This window comes from Heterocephalus glaber, unplaced genomic scaffold (genome assembly GCF_053883595.1).
Source record: "Heterocephalus glaber isolate CG9 unplaced genomic scaffold, H.glaber_assembly_v1.0 deba00001428, whole genome shotgun sequence".
NCBI lineage: Eukaryota > Metazoa > Chordata > Mammalia > Rodentia > Bathyergidae > Heterocephalus > Heterocephalus glaber.
Genome location: NW_028258293.1, coordinates 20,927,901 through 20,944,175, shown reverse-complemented (window position 1 = coordinate 20,944,175; position 16,275 = coordinate 20,927,901). Strand labels below are relative to the sequence as shown.

Sequence of the window (16,275 nt, the reverse complement as noted above, 5' to 3'; positions counted from 1 at the left end):
CGTGCCTTTTGTAGCCGAGCGTGACGTCACATGGAACAGCCAGTGCGCGCAGGGGGCGGGGACTGCACAGCGCCCCGCCCACGCGCGCCTCCCGGGGTCCCGCGTCCACCACCCAAGTCTGTGCCAGTCGCGCGGGGTGGGGGTGGGGGGGTGTTGGTGGAGGGGAAGCAAAAGCGATCTGGGGACAGGCAGCGTCGACGGGCCTGACTCGGAGGGCCAGGGTCCACCCAGCCGCTTCACCCAGAGGCCCCCTACTCCCGCGTGGGTGCCCTGCATCCCTGCACTGAGTTGGGTATAGGGCCGATGCTCCAGTAGTCTCTTCCACCCTAGCTGTCGCGCGGGTCCCTGCTGACCTGTCCACGCTGTGGCCGACCCGGGGATCACCGACAGCTGGGCCATGCCCGCGTCCCGCCGCCCGCACCGCTGCTCGGCTTGCAGATTCTCCCCTCCGCAGACCCTCCCGGAGCCCCCGCACTCGCACCACGAGGGGAGGACCGCGCACTCCAGAGTTGCGAGAGCTCGGGATTTCTGCAACTTCAGGTCGGTCCCCACCCACAGGGCCACGTGACTGGGGCAGGGGCAGCCCGGCCGGGCGGGCTGCAGCCGGCCTTCCGGGGACCCTCTTCCTCCTGGCACCCTCTGCCTGGACCCGGCACCCGCGCGACCGAGCCCGGGGTCGGGGGGGGGGGGCGGTCCGGTTGGAAACCTGAGGCCTGGCCCGGGACTGGCAGGGCAGAGGGTCCCCAACTCCTCGGAAATGCACAGGACCTGGAGCCCTGCACCTACCCTTCCCTTCGGACTCCCTAAAGCCCTGGTTTTTTCTCAGCAAAGGCTGGGGATGGCAGTCTTTCACCGATCTCTCCAGCATCCTCGTGGGAACAGTTAGAACCCATTTTTCTTCGTGAATCAGACATACTTTTGAGACATCCTGAAGGGGCCGTTCGGGCATTCTGGACTCGTGTCTTGGTACAAACCACTTTGCAACCCTGGGGACCACCACAGCTACTCTCTCCACCCCATCTCACAGGACTCGGAAGAGAAGCAGCAATAAAAGTAGGAATAAGGACACTTACGGAACTTTTACTATGAACCAGGTTCTGGATTAAACAAAGTGAGTTAGCTCGTTGAATACTGGCAACAGCTTATGAGATAGTGTTATCACTGTACCAGTATTACAGGCAAATATGAGATCTCCTACTGGCCTCCTCAGTGTCCCCAGGTTGCCTTCCTCTCCATTGTTGGCTGTAATGCCAAACAAAATAATCTCAAACTGCCAAGGCCATCAGCTCACCGCTGTACCACAGCGCCTCAGAAGCTGTCCTGTTGCTCTGAGGGAAAGACCCACATTCCTGTGTGGTCTCTCTGCAGCTGCCCCTCCACTCTGCCCTTGTGAGCCATTGTCCCTCTTGCCAAATGGCTAGCCTGTGCTTGGAATGCCCTCCAGCAAATGCCTGTGTGTCTTCCAGACCTCAGTGCCATTATTGATTCTTTAGGAGAGCTATCACTGGTCTCCTTAAATTATGCTGTACATCCTGTCTATCTCTCCTGGATTTTTCACTCTCTGTGCAGTACTGTTTGTTTAATATTTGTCTCCACCATTGATTGTAAACTCCAAGGTGACTGAGTCCATTTTTGGCCTACTACTGAATCCTTAACACGTAGAAGGCTCTCAATAAATACTAGTACAGGTATGACAGAAAGTTGAAGTTATCCCCAAGGAAAGCAAGCAGTGGAGCCTGGATCTGCCCTTAGAACCTGTATTCTACTTCTGGGACCTGGAGGGGCTGGGCTTGATCTCATGAACCTGCTTCTTCTGCCTTCAACACTTGCCCTAATTTTAGAGCACAGATTGCTCGTGGGGAAACAAGTCAAGAAGGCTCCTCACCTGGCTTCAGGGAAGCCCTGAGCTGGATTCCTCTCTTACTTCCCCTGTGCTCCCAAATGTAGAGGGCAGGGTCTAGAAGAGGCGGGTGGGATTGCCGCTCACTTTCCTGTCCCTGGCATACTTTTAGTAGTGAACGACATGGCCGCCCTGGCTCCTTCTGTCCCAGTGCTTGGATCCCCGCCTCGTCACTTCTGCAGGGGCAGGTTGCTAAGGGAGCAGTGAAAGACAGCTTTGCCTTGTCTCTCTGGGACAGGTGCCTCTGAGGTTGGCACAGCATCAGGACAGGCCCAACAGTGAAGGGCTGTATAGCTTGGGCTGGGACTGCTTCTTTCCTCAGGGAGAAAGCCAAGCAGCTAGAAGCTGGGGGCAGGGCGATGGGATCCCTGAGGTGGCTCAACCCTGTCTTGCAGCCTTTATTGCTGAGTATGTCCTGATAGAAGAAAGGGACTCTTTTCACAGCTAGATCCCCTTGGGAACACCAGGAAGCTGAATCTCTGGTTGAACTGGAATTTGGCCATATCAGGTGTTCCTGAAAAATAAATGGGACCTGAATGGAGCTGGGAATCTTTTTGTGAATTCAGAGCTCTTTGGATTTGTGTTTTGCAATGGGATTTGTGGCCACAGTACTAATTGGTTCCCTCGCTTGTCAGAGCCCTTGCTTGAGCAGACTGATGCCATCACTGCCCTTAAGCATAGGTCAATGTGGTCTAAGTTTCTGCAGAATACAGACTGGATGCTCAGTTTGAGGAGCGTCAACTCTGGTAGGTGTACCCAGTTTGCCTAAATGACTGGACAACTCCTCCCTCTGAGCCTCAGTTTCCATTTCTGTAAAATAGATGTAGTGAAAGTACACATTCAGTTGTGTTTTGTAAACTCTCTAAGGGCTCCACCAACAGAAAAAATACTATTAATTCTTCATATAGCCAATTGATTCATCTTGGAGGAAGTATAGGGCAGTGGTTAAAAGCATAGGTTTGGAGTCCAATGTACTAGGTTTGAATTTCTGCTCTGCTACTTACTAGTTATGTGGCTTCACCACTGGGAGCATTCAGTTCCTTATCCAGAAAATGGCACCTGTAGTATCACTCTCAGTGCTGTGGGCATTAATTAATTAAATAATACCCATACTACACTGGCATGTAGACAGACCATGACTTGGGACAGCCTCAAAAAAAAAAAAAATAACCCATAGGTAGTTGTGCTCCCTGCAGAGCTCCAGGGACATAAGTCAGACGCAAGCATCTTCCCCCTTCCTGGGGCTGAGGCCTCCTGAGGCAGAGGCTGGCCAGCTCTCTTTCTCTCCCCGGATCTCTCCAGCTTCTGGATTCACCGTGTCCGGTGGCTCTGTTCTGAAGTTCCCTGCAGCCCACCTGGACTGTCATAGAGGATGTAGGGTGAAAATCATACCAGAGAAGCCAAGGCTGTTTCAGTTAGGGTTATTTTTCATGTTCTTGTAAGTGGCAGAAATGCAATTGGAAATTTGTTAAGCAGAAATGCAAATACTTGTATTCATCTCATTACAAAGCACAGGGTTTTAGGCACAGCTGGATCCCAGGGCTCAAGTGACGTTATCACTCTGCTCAGCTTCTGACCTGATGTCCCAGTAGGCACCTCTTCCTGTCTGATAGCTGTGGGCAGCTCCAGGTTCACAGCCTCTTCTCAGCAACTCTCCTGTGCCTCTTCAGCTAACAGGGGGCCTTTGAGATGGGATAAAGGGTGAGTGCAGAGGCTGGAAGGTCAGGAAAATAGAGGGGAGAGCAGGGGACAAAGCGGCACTGGCCAGGAACTTCTACCCTTCTCCCTTCCCACCATGCAAGTTGCCCTTGGCAGTACCTGAGCGAGCCCTCGCCACCCACATCCTTATAGCTGAGAACTGGTTCTCATCCCTCTCTGGTGGCCTCAACTCCCTTTAAACAGTTGCCCACTGCAGGTTCCAGATGTGTGCCGGGGTCTCTGGCTACACAGTGCCCACGAGTTGAGACCTAGCTCGAAAAACAGTGTTGACCTTAGCAGGTTAAAGCAAAGACAAGAGATTTTCCTGTCCTTTCAGGGGATTCCAAGCATCACCATGGCCTCAAAAAATAGGGCTGATGGCAGCCCCACTGGTGTTTTCCAAAGTTAACTAAGTCTTTTGGATCCATTCCTGTTAGTAATGATTTGGTTTCATTTTCTGGGATGAAGACAGACTTTGACCTCAAATCAGACAGCAAGAAAGGAGAGAAGGGTGGGAGGTGCTCAGTATCTGAAGCAAGAGTGTCTGGTGGAAGTCGGGAAGGGAGTCTAGGCTTGGCTTTGCGTCTGCCCCTTGTTTGCTCTAGGAACTTGCAGAATTTTCAGAGCTCTCTGGGTCTCGGTTTACCCTTCATGCTTTAAATAAGACAACACGGAAAGCATAGAGGCCTGGCATGAATTGAGCTCTCAATAAATATGAGTCCTGTCCCTCCTTTCTCCCCCTCTCCAGTACATGCAGAGAACTTGGAAACAGAGTGGCCCTGCTGAGGCAGGCAGTGGTGAACCCTTGGTGTGGAAGTGAGACCTGCAAGGCTGGGAAGCCTCTCAGAGTCCAGTGAAGCCCAGGCTGGACATGCTACTCCACATCCACGCAGCCCCAGCCAGAGTAGGCACAGCCTCGGGGCAGCACCGAGGGCGCCACCTCCTTCCGCTTGGGTGTGACGGGTCTGTGGCCCCGCACTGGGTAGGGCACAGGGCCTGAGGGCAAGTGCAGCAGGGGCGAAGCACTCTGTGGAACACGTGGAGACTCCCAGGTGCAGACAGTGCACACACGTGGGCTCTCAGCATTCACCCTGACCTATTTTCACACATCTCTCCACTGCCAGGAGAGAAAAGTCTTCCTGGCTATTTAAACCTTTTGATGTGGAAACAATTTCAGACTTACAAGTTGCGAGTATAAAAACAGTACAAAGAATACCTGTATTTCCTTTACCCAAATTACATGTTATTAACATTTTATTCCAGTTGCAGTATTATTTGCTCCCACCAACATACACATTTTTTTCTGCACCATTTGAGGATACATTACAATCCTTTGCCACTAATACTTTATTGTGTATTTCCTAAGAATAAAATTTTTTCTCTTATATAACCACAGTACAGATATTAACTTCATAAATTTACATTGATAAAATCTTTTTTATCTAAACTATTTGTAGTCTAGTTTTGTCACTTGACGCAAGTTCTTTGTCATATTTCTCCAGTACAGGATCCACACTAAGGTCAGGTATCGCATTTGGTTTTCATGTCTTAGCTTTCTTTAATCGGGAACATTTCCGCAACTTTTTTGTCCCCTATGACACCAAAGAATACAATCACCCCCTTTTAGTAACTGTCTTATTGTGATATTATTCATGTACCATACAATTCATCCACTTAAATTCAGTGGTTTTTAAATATGTTCAAAAGCTGTACAACCTTCACCACACCAGTTAAATTGTTTTCATCACCCCAAAAGAAACTCCATGCGCATTATCAGCACTCTTCCACTTTCTCCCAAATCCTCCAGCCTTAGACAACCTGTAATCTGCTTTTTTGTGTCTATGGTTTTGCCTGTGGTGGACATTTCATATAACCAGAGTTGTACAATGTAGGGTCTTTTCTACCTGGCGTCTTTTCCTTACCGTAATGTTTCTCAAAGCTCGTCCATATTATAGCATGTATCAGTACTTCATTATGGCCAGGTAATATTCATTGTATGAATGTGTCACATTTTGTTTAGCCATTAATCAGTTGATGGACATTTGAGAAGTTTCCATTTCTTGGCTATTATGACTAATGCTGCTATGAACTTTCATATATAAGCTTTTCTGTGCATTACATTTTCATTTCTCTTGGAGTAGAATTACTGGGCCCTGTGGTACCTATATGTTTAATGCTTTGAGGAGCTCACAGACTGTCCTCCAAAGTGGCTGCACCATTCTGCCTCTCCAGTAACACCATATGAGGGTTCCAATTTCTCCACATTCTAACTCACAGTTGTCATTATCAGGTTTTTTATTATAGCCATCCCAGTGGGAATGAAGTGGTATCTCATTGTGATTTGCGTTTCCCTGATGCTAATGATGCTGAGCAGCTTTTCAGGTGCTCATGGGCCATTTATTTATCTTCCTTGGATTAGTATCTATTCAGATATTTTGCTCATTTTAAAATTGAGTTATTTATCTTTTATTATTAAATTGCATTATTTCTTTATATAATCTAGCAATAAGTTCCTTATCAGATACATGATTTGCAGTTTCTCCCATTTTGTGGGTTTGTGGCCTTTTCACTTTCCTGATGGTATCTTTCGAAACAAATGTTTACAATTTCATTGATATGTGAGTTAATTTGTTTTTCAACTCCCCTCCTCTTTTTATTTTTCCCTCCTCTTTTATAGAGCATTCCTTATTTTATGTCTGTGATATTTCCTTGTATTTAGATTGAGGTTATGAATTCTTGGCCTGAGTGTGTTATAGGTGAGTTTTGTTCTTGAGTATCACATCTGGAGGCACATGGTATTCATCTGTCCTTTTATTAGAGGTGTTAAATTTGATCATTTGGTCCCAGTGTTGCCTGATTTCTCCACTGTGTGATTACTCTCCCCCGCTCTGCCCCATGCTCTGATTCATGACTTTTGCAAAAATGAAATTCTCTCTTTTGGGGGCTGTGTACACTCCAGCAGGACATTGCACTTTGAGTTCTATACGCTCCCAGCCACATGCTGCACACTGGTCAGAACCCCCGTGGCCAGGCCTATGTCCTCATGTCCCACAGGGCCTCATGTAAATTTCTTGAGTCCTGCTAAAGTGAGTATCTTCACTGGCCTTACTTACCTGTTTGGCTTTCCTGGGACCAGAAGTTGGGTTTGGCCATGCTAGAAACATCAACTTTGAAATAGACAGTTTTGGAGAATGTGTGACTCCGGGCTCAGCAAGAAAATGGATCACCATTCTCATGCACCAGGGGCTAAGGATGAACATGAAGGGAGATGGATTGGCCAGGGTGTGTGTGTGTGTGTGTGTGTGTGTGTGTGTGTGTGTGTGTGTGTGTGTGTGTATGTGTGTTCCTGATCTGAAAGTAGCTATCATAGGAGACCACGAGAGTTCATTTCACCTTCCCAGCTCAGGAGGTGTTATGATTCAAGTATGAAATGTCTCCCCAGAGACTCATGTACTGAGGACTTTATCCCCAGTGGAGCAGTATTCAGGATGGGTCTCTGGAGAGGTGATTGGATCGTGGAGGCACTAACTTCATCAGTGGATTAATCCACTGACGAGTTCCTAGTTAAATGGGCTATTGAGAGGTATGGCCCAGTTGGAGGAAGTAGGTCACTGGGGTTTGCCTTTGATGGGTACATCCTGTCCCCAGCCCCTTCCTGTCTCTCTGGCTCCTCCCCTGCTTTGCTTCCTGGCTGCCATAAAGTGAGAAGTTTTCCCTTGCCATGCCGTTTTTACCTTGAAGCAGTCAACCATGGACTGAAACCTCTGAAACTGTGAGCCAAAATAAATCTTTTCTACTTTAAGTTCTTTTTCCAAGGTAATTTGGTCATAGTGAAAAAAAGCTGACAAATATAGGAGGATCAAAGTTTTCAGAAGGTCTTATGTGAGACCCCAGATCAGACCTTTCATTTCAGCTGCAGTTCTATTCTATTCCTAGATGTCATCCCACCAGGAAATCTGTAACTATGGAACATTCTATTTCAGTGGAATGGGAGAACCCAGCAGAGTATGGACCTTGTTAAATGAAAGTAGCTTGGAGCCAGCTACAGTGATGCATGCCTATAATCCCAGAACTCTGAGAGGCTGAGGTGGGAAGTTTGCAAGTTTGAGCCCCGCCTGGGCAACTTAGTGACTTAGCAAGACCCTGTCTCAAAATAAATAAAAAGAGCTGGGGATATAGTTCAGTGAAATCTCTGTTTGATCCCCAGAACTCCCCTGCCCCTATTCCAAAAGAAGAATGTATCTTGGGTCGAACTTCTCAAGTCTTAAGAAGTGGAAGGTGATGATAGTGATGATAATAGGTAACATTTATTAGCCCTAACTACATGCCAGGCAGTGTTTCAAGAGTTTTCCATATATGAATTCATTTAATGCTCACAAGTGACCTAGCTGGTAGGTACTACCATTATCTCAGTTTATCATAGGAAGAAGCTGAGGAAGTTAAGTAACTTGTACCAGGTTACAAAGCTAATAAGCGGAAGGACCAGGGTACAAATTCAGGTACTGCCGAGAACATAATGGGAGTCTTGGAGAGAATGAGCATGATGAAACCTGAGTCACAGAGAAGGAACACTTCCCTGTGATAAACAAAATACATTCTCAGAAAAGCACTCTGGGAACCTTAGGGGTGGGGATACTGGGCAAGCAATGCTGCTTGCCTAACCCACCTCCTCCTGGGGAGCCCCTAGTGAAGGTTTACCCACCCTCTTTAGCTTGTGCACACACTACTCAAAACTGCAGTTGAGGTCTCAGAGGTGGCTGCAGACAGCTGCCTGCCTCAAGCTGACTCACCTGGAACTAACACTGGGATTTCTGGCACGCATTCCTGCTCTGCCTCTATTGCTGTCCACAGTTTTGTGCCATGACCAGGCATCACACACAGGCAACTGCATCGGCACCTGTGGTGATGATGAATTTGTGGTCACACACAGAGGATCACCTCAGGTTGAGGGTGACTCAAGCCTGGCCAGCAGTCACCTCAGGCTCTGCTCTTCACTGCCACACTCTTCTGCTGCACATGGCTATGTCACACATCACTGGGCTCTGTCCTCCCTGCGGCATACATTCCAGTTCCTGCTCATCAACTCTTGGTTTTGTTCAACCTCAAAGCATGTAGTGAGGCAAGGCCGGAACCGAAGCTCAGAGTTGAGGTAGGTTTGTATTTCTCCTTTTGGCGTCTTGTAGGGAAAAGACAGAAAACTGCAAACTATGCCTCAAAGTTTTCCTGCAGTCCTAGGAAAGAATGTAGGGAGGGTGGGTGCTCCTGGAAGTCTGAAACATCACACCAGAATGCAATTTGGGTCCCCCCACCATTCGTTTGACTTCTTTTCCCCTCAGCTCAGCAGTATGTATCTGACCTACCCTGGTGCCTAGACCATAAAAATGGATGAGTATGGTGTGTGTGTGTGACTCAAAGAATCACTGGTAGTTTGAAATTACCTCTAAATAGTTTTTAAGGTTTTTATTGTTATTATTATTTTTTTACAGTAAAGTTTTCAAATCATTTTAGTACCTACCTTTTTATGGGGTGAAAATAGCATTATTGTAATATTTGTTTTATTTTTATTAAAATTAGTTCTTTTCAAATTTGATTATTACTAACAAATCCTGAGTTTTAGTTCAAGCAGAGTATCTCTTATCCCAAATACTTGGGACTAGCCAGGCTGAAGCAGGAGGATCACCTTAAGTTTGAGGCCAGCCTGGGCTACTATGTAGTGAGTTCAAGGCCAGCCTGAACTAGACAGGAAGACCCTGTCTCATAACCTAACCAAATAAACAAAAAAATTGGGACCAGAAGTATTTTGGAATATGTACATATACAGAACGTGATATTCTTTGGATGGAGCCTCAGTCTAAGCATGAATTTCACTTATGCTTCGTAAATGCCTTCTGTACATTACCTGAAGGCAATTCGATGCAGTGGTTTTCATAATATTGCCTGTGAATCATAGTTGCATGGTGTGGAATTTTCCACTTGAGCATTCTGGATTTTTGGATTAGAGATGTTAAGTCTATAGTATGCCAAGGCAAAGTAGAAATATGACCTTTTTTCTGTATGGGGAATTGAACCCAAGGCCTTCACATTGAGCTACATTCTCAATGCAATTTTTAAAATTATCTTTTAATCTTTTATTTTGAGACAGGGTCTGGCTAACTAGCTAAATTGCCCAGGCTGGGCTTAAACTTGCAGTCCTCCTGCCTCAGCCTCCCAGAGGGCTGGGATTACAGGAGTATGTCACTGCACCCAGCTCTAAACATGATAATTTAAAAAATTATTTTTCATCTTCTAAGCACTGTTTTATGGTTTAAAAAATACTATTTGGTCCTAAGTGTTCTTATATGCAAATAATTTGTACTGCAGATGGTTTTTATTTTCCTGATATCTACATTATACAACTAAAATCACTAAATTCTTCCTCATCACTGAAGTATGTGCTCTTCTTTATCCTCCGGGCCGTGAATCCTCTGAGGTTGAGGAGATCCCTGCATTAGATTCCATTTGTTCTGTTCTTCAGTTTTGGCTTTCTGGGACTCCATGGCTTGGCTGAGAGTGTTGAGAGCCTGGTCTTTCCCTTCATCTTCACTTTCTGCTACGTCCTCAATTTCTTCTAGTTCGGCAATTTTCTTTTTCTTTTTTTTTTTTCCTTGTTCTTTGGAGGCTCACGTTCTCCGAGCATATTTTTCGGACAGGCATAACCTAAGTGTCCGCTTTCCCCACATTCGTAACACTTCGATTTATCAAAGTAGTTTCGCCTTTGGGTGAATTCAGCTGCTCTCCCATTGTCAATAGCAGTGCTTGCCTTTATCACTCTACCAAACAACTGTTTGTTGTTTATGGCTCTCGTAGAGTTTTGTGCAGAGTCTTTATCCAAAAATAATATAAATACAACCCCTTTACTCTTCCTCGTATCTTTGTCTTTCATTATAGTAACCTTCCCAACTTTGCCATACTTGGAAAATACCCAGTATAAGTAGTTTGTCAGGGAGAAGGGCGGCGCCCGGGCGGGTAGGTGCAGACCCGGGGGCGCAGCAGAGGGTCCCTGCGCGGCTCCCTTCGGTTGGCCCCAAGGTTTTTATTATTTATAATTATTTTTATAGTTATTATTTATATTTTATTTCATGTGGCCCAAGAAAATTCTTCTTCACTCAAAAACGTGAGGATAAAAAACAGCTTGGGGGGGGGTGGATTGGAGACAGCTGATGACTTCCTCCTTGAGCCAGAAGAAAGGAAAACATCTAAACAGAAACACTTCCAGAGCTGTGTTAATCAATATGTAGTCAATCAATTATTAAACGACAGCCTTTTCCCCACCGCCCTAACATTTTGTTTCACATTTGAGGTACAAATTTAAACTCCCAAGCAAAGGCATGGGCCACTGAAATGCAGGCCAACTCCATTTTACAACCACTAGGTGGCGCCTGCTTGGTAATTTGCTTATTCCCCACTTGGCCCTTGGTCGATGAAATGGCAAATTCTTGTTGGGGGAAGGAGTTTGCCAAGGCCAGTGCCCTGGCAGGAGCCTGGATTCATGACTCGGATGATGAGCTCATCCTATATGAATAGCCACTCCCACCACCTCCTCGTTTTTTAGCCTTGAGCACTACTTCTTTGTTTTGTTTTGTTTTATTTTTCAGTACTGGGGATTGAACCCAGGGAGCTCCAAGATACATACCCAGTACTTTTTTATTTTTTGAGATCAGGTCTCATTAAGCTGCCCATGCTGGGCTCCAACTTGGGATCCTCCTGTCTCAGCCTCCCAAGTAGGTGGAGTTAGAGGTATGTGCCACAGTGCCTGGAAAAATCTACTGTTTTGCAACATTTGTCACTACCTGACTTTACATTATATGTTTATTTGCTTATTTCTGTCTCTCCTCACTGGAATCTAAATTCCACAAGGGCAGGGGACATGTTCTTTTGTCCAGAGCTCCTACAAGGCCTAGTAGATGCTCCATAAATAGATGTCCCATAAATAAATGAATGAGCAAACACCTAACAAAGAATTATTAGTAACTAAGGATTATAATTCTAGTTGAATTTCCCTTATGAAATAATGTGAAAACCAAGGAGTACTGAGTTACTGTCACCACTTGCAATTAGCTGGGCTTAATTTGTATCCCTTTTATTGACTAGAAAATCCTGCCTGTGAATTAGTTTCATTTTCTGAGTCTATTTTGATGCTGTTGTGTTTTCTGGAAAGAGCTTCCCGTCGTGTAGTTACGTCTATGGTTAGCACTGTCTTTGGTCACAGGAGCAGTCTTGCTGCGCCCACAGTGCCCCAAGGACCATCTCCTGTGGAATGGTCAGGGTTGCATGAAGGGAGGCAAAGGGAAAAGCTGGGCTCACAGACCCTGGAGCGGAGATGCTCACATGAAGGAAGCTTCACACGACCCCTGAGTTCCTATGGCTGGGTCCCTCCTGGTCTCTTCCAAGACCTGAATCTGGAGGCAGTGGGTGGCTTGCTTCATGAGAGGGCCAAGGTGACAAGGCTTTCTCCACTGTTGAGGAACCACTGTACTCAGCTTCAGCTGATCCATTTGCCTCCCAAATGCAGCTAGGGGTGGTGTAGACTTGGGTGTGGCTCTCAGATCAGTCCTAATGAAGGCGTCTTTTCTAGGTCCAGATGATTGCAGCTGGGCCTGGCAAGGCAACTGCGTGGTCCACCTTTCTGAGAAGATCTGCAGAGGGCAAGTGAGTTCCTGCTCGGCTGCTGCCTTTCCCGAGTTACCACATGACATTGTAAAATCACCTACAATTCTAAATCCAGAGAGTGCCTACAGACTACGCACTTAACAGCTCAGAGGATGACTCAGAGGAAGCAATTTTCCAAAGTGAAGATAATCATCTGTTGGTGTGAAAAAGCAAACACTCTTTCATTAGCGTTGGAGACTCAAGGGGAACTTGCTAAATCCATAGATGCAGCACTTTAGTAAGTGGCTAAAGAACAATACCACAGCTGGAAGGGAGGACATTCCACTCTGTCAGAGTTCTCCCACAGAACTAGCTCTCTTAAAGGGAAGGCAGAAGCTCAGCTCTGGCCTCTTCCTGTTCACTTGATAACCTTCTCGAAGTCCTGGTCCCTGTGCCACCCACCCTGGGAATCCCAGAATTCAGAGCTCCCGGATCTACTTCATCCACAAACAATAATTCCCCTTATCCTGGGGATATGTTCCAACATGGCCTATGGATGCCAGAAACCACTCACAGTCCTAAGCCCTATGTACACTGTTATTTCCTATATATACACACCTATGATGAAGTTTTCTATATAAATTCGACAGTTTTGCAAATGGGAAGGGTACCAAGAGAAGGAGGGAGAAGAGAGGGAAGGGAAAGGGGAGTGAGAAGAACGAAGATGTGTTAGGCGCATGTACGAAACTCCCCCCAATGAATGTAACCATTATGTACTGCAAACATGTACTAATGAAAGTTTAAAAATGGTATCTTCCCGAAAAAGCTTAAGTCATCATATTACAGTGATACTGCATACCCATGTTTATAGCAGCACAATTTATAATAGCTAAATCTTGGATGTGTCTTATATGTCCACCGACAGATGAATGATAAAGAAAATGTGGTATTTAAATGCAATGGAGTACTAGTCTACCATAAAGAAGGATAAATTAGAGTCATTTGTAGGAAAATGGATGCGCCTTGAGACCACAACATTAAGTGAAATAAGTCAGACACATGAGCTTAAATATCACATTGTTTCCCTTGTATAAGAAACCCAAAACATGAAGTGTGAAATAAAAGATAGATAATAGGAAGTAGGGAGATAGAGCTTTTCCAAATATGAAGGGGATCAAGAGGTGGAGGGAGGGCCAGGGATTTAGTGCAGTGGTTTCACCGCCTGCTGCGCAAGTGCAAGGACCTGAGTTCGATCCCTGGTACCAAAAAAAGAGGTGGAGGGAGAGGAGAGGAAGGAGGGAAAGGGGATGGAAAAGAAATTAAGATGTGTTTGTTGTGTGCCATGTACCAGCTCCCCACAAGGAGTGTCATCATGTAATGCAAAATGTACTAAGAATAAAAACTGGAGAAAATATAAATTAGGGACAGTGAGAGATTAACAACAGCTAATAATAAAATAGAACAATGATAACAATATACCGTAGTAACACTTATTTAGAACTTACAAATTTTTCCTGGAATTTTTCAATTGATATTTTGGGAGCTCAGTTGACCTGGGGAGTATGGGGGAGAGGACTCCTGTACATTTCCCGGGTGGCCTTAACCTGGGAAAAGTTCACATCTTTATTGTATGACATTAAAACTTCGATTCTGGTCCTGACCTTTCCTGGGGCTTCAATAACCATTTGCCTGTTTGAACTCTGCACATGGATGGCTAAGAGCTAGCTTGAACCTGTGCTGGCCAAAATAGAATTCTCCGTCCCCTCTCCCTTTCCACTGTCCTATGACTGTATAAGAAATCTCCCCCAAATCTAGTACCTTAAAGCAGTCATATTGTCACCAGATGGGGCCTGTGGAGGTCCCCCAAAGAGAGGCTGGGGACCTCAACGCACCCTGGGTTTTTCTGATTTCCACCATAGAAATGGGATTTTCAAGGTGCATCAGGGAGAGGCCTAAGAAAGAGATCTGTCAGGAAGAACTGAAAAAGTACACTCTCAGAGGGAATAGAGTGCCCACCCCGAGAGGCAGGTCATGGCCTAGAGCTGATGTGTTCCTGTGATCTTGGGCGCATCTCCGAGAAGGCTGATCTAGGACATCCGTCTGTCAGGCTCCCCATCTGATGGGCTGTGATGAATGGAAATCATTTTCAGGAGTTTGAAGTTGAGGCTGCCTAGGATGGAGCGTGTGGGAGGAAGGGCAATTTACAGGTGTAAAGCACGGGCACCAATTAACGGGCTTATTGTATCCTTAAGACCTTTAGGAATTCCTTTTAAATGGATTTCCTGGAAGGGAAAAAGGCATTGTAACCTTGGGCAGTTTTTGTGTCCTGACGCTGCAGTTTTTCTTACAAGTATGGTTTTTCTTGTCTCCTTGCTACCTATGTTTATTTTTTCATCCTGCCTCAGTATTGTTAGTTTTGTTTTGTTTGGTTTGGTTTCTTGAGACAGGGTCTCATTATTGGAGGCTGGCCTCAGACTCATGATGATCCTCCTGCCTCAGCCTCCTGAGTACTGGGATTAAGGCATGTGTACCATGCCTGGCAGTATTCTTAGTTCTGCTCATAAATCCATGACTTTTGTGTGGCTCCACAAGGCCCACTCCTTGAAGCATCAGTGCTGACAGCTCAACTTGGAACTGGAGAGTCTTTTCCAAGATGGCTCATGCACACAGCAGCCAGTTTTACCATTGTCCTCTAGACACTCAGGCTGGCCTGTGAGGTGGGGATGAGGTTCCTCTCCCCACTCTGCTGTGGCTTCAATGCCTGGTGACTGAGCTCCAAGTGTGATGAAGCAGAGACTGCCAGTGTCTGAGGTTGTGGGGCCGGAAACTGGCAAAGCATTAACACTGTCACATTCTATCAATCCAACCATCACGGAGCCCAGGTTCAAGAGGAGAGCACGTAGCCACTAACTTTCTTTGGAAAGAACATCAAAGAATTTGAGGACTTGTTCTAAAACTTCAACACATCCCAAACCTGCTTCTGCTCCATCTACCAGTTGCTCAAGCAACTAGGAATCATCTCCATGTCTTTCCCTCGCCCCTCCATCCAATCCTCATCAGCAAATTCTGTTGGCTCAGCCATGAAACATGTCTGGAATCTATTTCTCTCACCACCACTGCCTCCATTTCCTGCAGACCCTCGCCTCCCCTGGCATGGGTGCTGCTCTGTGGTGGTGGCCAATTTCCCGCTCTCTATGCTTCCTAAATTCCATGTAAACGGGAGTTAGCCCTTCCTTTTAAAACACAAACCAAATCACCTCACCCCTCTCTTAGCCCCATTCAAAGCTTCCCAGAAGAACTGAACCCGAACCCCAGCCCATTCATCGCCATTGGCCTCGTGTGGTCCTCTGGCTTCCCCTGGTGCTGCCCACCTTCTCACTGACTGTGAACAGGAACACAGGCTTGTTCCTGCCTGTAGCCTCTGTGCTGGGCTCCCCTCTCTTGGAAATGCTCTTCCCCTGAATTTCACAGGCTGCTTCCTTCTTGCTCTGTAGTTTTCAGTCAAAATGTCCTTTCCCCATTGAGGCCACTTGCACTCTAAAGTAGCCCTGCAGCCATCTATTACATTAACCTGTTTTACTTTTCAACTTAGCACTTAGCATCAGCTGGTCCTTTTTGTCTTGATTTAGTTGTTCCTTTTCTCTTCCTTCCAAAATGTGAGGTCCGTGAAGGCAGGGACCCTAGGCCCTAAACAGGGCCTGGCACAGAGCATGCTGGGTAACTACTGACTGAGGGGGCGACTAACAATAGTGGCTCTGCCACTGTCCCAGCAGGGCCGCAGAGACTCTTCAAGTGGCTGAAAGGTCTGGAGATGAAGCTTCAGGAGGACCTCAGGGGCTCGTGCTTGTGGGGAGCACAGCTCTGGGCGAGGGCTGCTCTTGGAGAAGGCGCCACAGTGACCAGGTCTGCACAGCCTCCTTCCAACCCATACCATGCCCACCCTTGCCTTCTTGTGGAATCGGCAGTACATTCACAAAGTCACTAACGTGCCTGAACGAGATGGGATGGCTCAGCCCTCCTGTCCCATTCATGTCAGTCAAGTCGCTAAT

The 16,275-nt window shown here is 46.4% G+C and overlaps 1 long non-coding RNA gene across 1 annotated transcript; it reads left to right on the top strand.

Moving 5' to 3' along the window:
* Positions 1-168: 168 nt before the first annotated feature.
* On the top strand, positions 169-16,255 carry LOC147828002 (uncharacterized). Its single transcript, XR_015451458.1, has 3 exons — positions 169-540; positions 827-1,111; positions 12,213-16,255. It is a non-coding gene; the product is annotated as an uncharacterized LOC147828002 (long non-coding RNA).
* Positions 16,256-16,275: the final 20 nt, after the last annotated feature.